Consider the following 5,274-nt stretch of genomic DNA (forward strand, 5'->3'; position numbering starts at 1 on the left):
TTCTTCCTAGTCTGTCTTCATCTGGAAGCTCATCTGAAACCTGTCCCCCATGGGTGACCCTGCTGGTATTTAAAACATCGGTGGCATAGCTTTCAGAATCAAAGCAACTCACAAGCCACCACAGTACAACAAACTGACAGATGAGTTTCCGCCTTCAATTTTCTGCCTGGAAATTGTAGCCTGCACATTTTCAGTAAGTACCCTTTTTTCCTGTACAGCACTATAGGATAAGCACTGGACGACTAATGAAACGCTGGCAGTTCAAATCCACCAGTTATTCCTTGGAAACCCTATTCAGGGTCGCTATGAGTTGAAACGGGACTCAGTGGCACTTAACAACAACAGCAACAACCATTTTTTACCCCTAGTGAGTGCAGCGATAGTCTTGCTAACTGTTCTTCCATGCATAATTCACATTTTCTTTTATTCAATTTCCAATAACAGCTTCCTTATTGTCCTTTAAGAGTTTGTTAACTGTCATTTAAGTCCTGTCAAGCTTCTGCTTCCTGTCTATTTCCAAAACTAATGTTACAAGTTTTAGGCTTTGTTACAAAAATTCCTCACCTACAGGTATGAATTTATGTTTTTATTATCATTGCTGTATTACAAATTACCTCAAATTAAAGTAGCTTTAGAAAAATATATTTGTCATTTTTCATTTTGTGTCTGTCTTGACAACTGAAGATGACTTGATCTAAAAATTTGGTTCATCATCCAAATGGCTCACAAACATGTCTGACAGTTGATGCTGGCTGCTGGCTGGCAGCTCATCTGGGCCTGCATACTAGAAAATGTACACAGGTCCTCTCTGTGTGTTTTTCAGAACATGATAACCTGGTTTTCAGAAAAAGACTAAGGAGGAAACCACAAGGTTTTTATGATCTAGCTTTGGAAACCATACAGATTCTTGTCTACTCTTTCCATTGGTTAGACAGGGCCACCGAGCTTCAAACCCTAGGAGTAGAGACTATAAAGAGGAAAGAATACCAAGAGTCGTGTTGGATAAACAGACTGTAGTTTATATATACAATGAATTCATCCAGAACAAATGAACTTCAGAGACATTACATTGGATGAAAAAGCTAGACACAATAGAGTGCTTGTTATATGTGTGTCAAATATTTATAGCCGCATAACAAATCACTTCTAAGTTTAGTGGCTTAGAGGAATAACAACCATATTTTTCTTTGCTCAGGGTAGTGTGAATTAGTATTTGAGATTGGGTGTGTGTTTGATAGTCTCACCTAGAAGAACTCAAAATTTATCATTCATCTGACTTCTTCACTAGTGGTTGATTAGTCTAGGGGGATCTAAACCCAGATGGCTCATTTCTACTTCATGCAATTTCATCCTCCAGTGAGCTAACTGAGTTGAGTGTCTTATGTGAAGTCACTCTGTTCCAAGTGGGTGCGAATAAGAACTCTGATGTATCCTAAAGCCTACACTTGGGAACACAAAATTTCACAATCAATACAATCTAGTGGGAAGGCACTCAAGGGAGTTTTCTGGGTGTGCTGTTTGCTTTTTCTATCTTGATCCTAGTGTGGCATATGCAAAACATCACTGAGTTATCCAATTAATAAAACTGTATGCACTTTTTTTTTGTATGTATATGATATTTCAGTTACATTATTTTTAAAGGAAGGAAGGAAGGAGCTTGTAAACAGGTAGACCATTAAGACCAGATCAAAATGCTTGGCTTGAGCTGGGTAGGTAGCCAAAGAAATGTGAAGGTGTTTTCAGATAAGCACCAATGAAGAATGAATATCTAGGATGTGGCAATTGGATGTGGTGAATAGAATAAATCAGGAAGTTAAGCAATTGTTGACAAAAATAATAAATTCAGTAAAGAGTTTGTTTTTCTTTTGCCCATGGTTTGGCTGTCAGGTGAAGGTACAGAAGTGGTTTTGAGTGCCAAGATAAAATCCATTCCAGTACAGGAAATATAAGCAGACATTTTAACTGTAAGGAAAATTTCAGCTGATGAAGTGATTTCAGAAAATGTTCACAGGTAGCACAAGCAATCAAGTTACAATCAGAGACAATGTAGATTCCAGTAAACCAGGGCTTTGAACCAATTCATGCTTTTTCTATCCTCTGTTGAGAATTTGCATTTCCACCCCAAATATGCATTTTAACAAAATCCTTAAGAAAGAATCACCTCAGTATCATGTTAAAAAACTGATTCTAATTCAGTATATCTTATGTGGAAAGGCAAATTCTCAGCAGTGGGTCTGACCAGAAATAAAAGTGGTTTGACATCCTGCAATAAGTAAACACAGGACTACTAATTTTTTAATAGGATAAATGTGGTTTTGTTTTGTAGTTTTAATTGTAGTAACAGTTGCCCCAAGGTCAGATCCACAAAGTACTCTTACATGGCAAGGAAACCATATACAAAGGGATCAATGTGAAGCGAATGTCCTCCCACTTAACGATCACATAATTCAAAATAAGCATTAAAAAAGAAAAAAGAGAGAATATTACTTATTCCTTCAGATTTGGGAAATTTAAAAAAATTTTCTTAAATCAAGGCTTGTGGGGTGTACGCTTTGGTTGGTTGATGATACATAGAGGGAATTGTAACTATGGCAGTGAAATGATATACAATAGGATGAATGTAAAGGTAATGTTCTCCCATGTAAACTATCACATAATTCACAATAAAACATTAAAAAAAAAAAAAATCACTGAGAGTGACCAAAATGGAGTACTAGAGATCTGGCTATTCTCCCACCTGAAACAACTAAAGACACCTGAAGAAAAAAAGAAGAAACAATAGCTTTCACGCTATTGAACAACAGACAGCTAATATATTATCCTGCTAATCTGTTACACATCTTTTAGAATGGTTAAATTAAAAAGACTGAGCCTATGAAATTCTTGATGGTGATGTGGAGGTATTAGAGCTTTCATAACTGATATCAGGGATGTAAAATTGTATAAACACATTTTGTTAATTTTTTTTTTTTTACAAGTTAAACATATGCTTAATAATGCTCCAGCATATTCTTACACTTAGGTTTTAATTCAAGAGAAATAAAAACATATATCCACACAAAAACTTGTACATGAACATCTATAGCAACTTCATTTGTAATAGCCAAAAATTGGAAACAAGTCAAATGTCCATCTGCAAATGGATGGATACCCAATTTCTGGCCTATTCACATAATCAAATACTATTCATCAATAAAAATGAAAGAGCAACTGATACCTACAACTACATGAATGAACCTAAAAATAAAAATGCTGGATTAAATAAAGCCAGGCAATGAAGAATCTGATTGCATTTATGTAAAATTATAAAAGATGCAAATTAGTCTATATGACGGAACGCAGGTCAATAGTTACTGGGGAGTGAGGTAGGCAGTATGAAGAGACAAGAGGGAGGAAAATGAAGGAGACTTCAATATTATTGATATGCTTATTTTGTTAATTGTGGTGATGGTTTCATAGGTGAATTACATTTTAAATATGTGCATTGTTGTATGTCAGTTATACCTCAATGAAACTGTGAACATTATTGAAGATACTAAAAACTGTAGATTGTTACAGACACCTGCTTGGTTGTTAGAAGAGAGGCTGTTGGCTTAATGAAGAAAGTGGATACTCCTGAAAGATGTGACCCCATGTGTTGCCACCCTTTCCCCACCCTGGTTGATTTGAAGAGAATGACCAAGTTCCAAGGAGTTCTTTGTAGTGAAGGGTGTGATGTACTTTCAGCAAACCAAAACCAGTTGCCACTGAGCCCTACTTTTGGCAACCTCACATGTGCCACAGTAGAATATATGTATGTTGTTGTTGTTAAGTGCCACGGAGTCAATTCTGGTTCATAGAGGCCCTTGGAAAACACAAGGAGCAGCTGGTGGGTTTGAATTGCTGACCTTGTGATTTGCAGTCCAGTGTTGATCCTACAGAGTCACACAAGAATATAAAAATTGAAGAAAAATTCTAAGTTTTCAAACTCTTTTTGTTGTTATGTGCGTGGAGTGAGTTCCGACTCATAGCAACCCTGTACAGGGTTTCCAAGACTGTAAATCTTTACAGGAGCAGAAAGCCTCATCTTTCTTCCATGGAACAGCTGGTAGTTTCGAACTGCTGACCCTGAGGTTAGCAGCCTGATTCGTAACCACTACACTACCAGAGCTCCTTACACTAAAAATTACTGCAACAGTGTCTGCTATTGAATGTTTGTTACTGTAATTATCTGTTGAATCAATTGTCTTTAAAATTGTTGAAAGCCTTTTTAAATTGGAAATTCGATCAATATACTTTAATTAAGAATGCAAAATCTATTGGAAATAGCATGTGATTATTTTGATGTCTTTCTTTCTAGAGTAATTTATTTATTTTTTTGCTTCTCCTCTGAGGGACTGAATGTGCCATTGTTTCCAGCACCTTCACCTCTTCCCTCTCTGTCCTTCTAGGTCTCATTTCCTCTCAACCATAAAATGTACAATCTCTAAAATGCCAATTGAATTAAATAAAGCATTACTGACTTTAAATATCAAGAATTTATTTCTTGATTTAGATATGAATTCAGGGACACAATTTATGCAGATGAAGTTCAGCTTTGGAAATTATTCTATACCCAGACTGTGGGTGTTTCCTTTTAGCACCAAAGATTAATCGCTTTTCTTCTTTTGAGTCTCACACGTTTTGGTTCATAGCTGCCAAGGAGCTTAGCTATGAATAAGAAGTATTATAGGGATTGATTTGGGAGAGGTAATTAGATTTCATGATCAAGTAGGTTTTCCTTTGTTGAATCAGGTCTGTTGGTACCCACTGCTCACACACAGGTGTTCTCAAAGTTTACTAAACATAGCACTAACACCAATTGCAGTCAGTGGTAAGGTGAGGTACGAAGATGCAAACTTTTACTTTTCTTTCATAAACCTTGAAAGATACCTATGACTTAGTGAAAAGTTAGGATGATATTGGGTAAACTACTTGATAAATCATTGGTGCAATGTGTCCCTGGCAAATAAAGAACCCCAATAGAACAGAAAAATCCAATAACGTAGAACAGTTTCTCTCCCCTACCCCCATGTAATCCTTAGAACACTTTATTGTTTGTTTGTTGTTGTTGTTACGGGCAACTGAGTTCATACTGACCCACAGCGACCCTATGCACAACAGAATGAAACACTGCTCAGTCCGGTGCCAACCTCACAGTAGTCGCTATGCTTGAGCCCCTTGTTGTTGCCACTGTACCAATCTATCTCACCAGATCTTCCTCTTTTTCGCTTACCAAGCATGATGTTCCTCTCC

This window comes from Chrysochloris asiatica, unplaced genomic scaffold (assembly GCF_000296735.1).
Source record: "Chrysochloris asiatica unplaced genomic scaffold, ChrAsi1.0 scaffold00098, whole genome shotgun sequence".
Taxonomy (NCBI): domain Eukaryota; kingdom Metazoa; phylum Chordata; class Mammalia; order Afrosoricida; family Chrysochloridae; genus Chrysochloris; species Chrysochloris asiatica.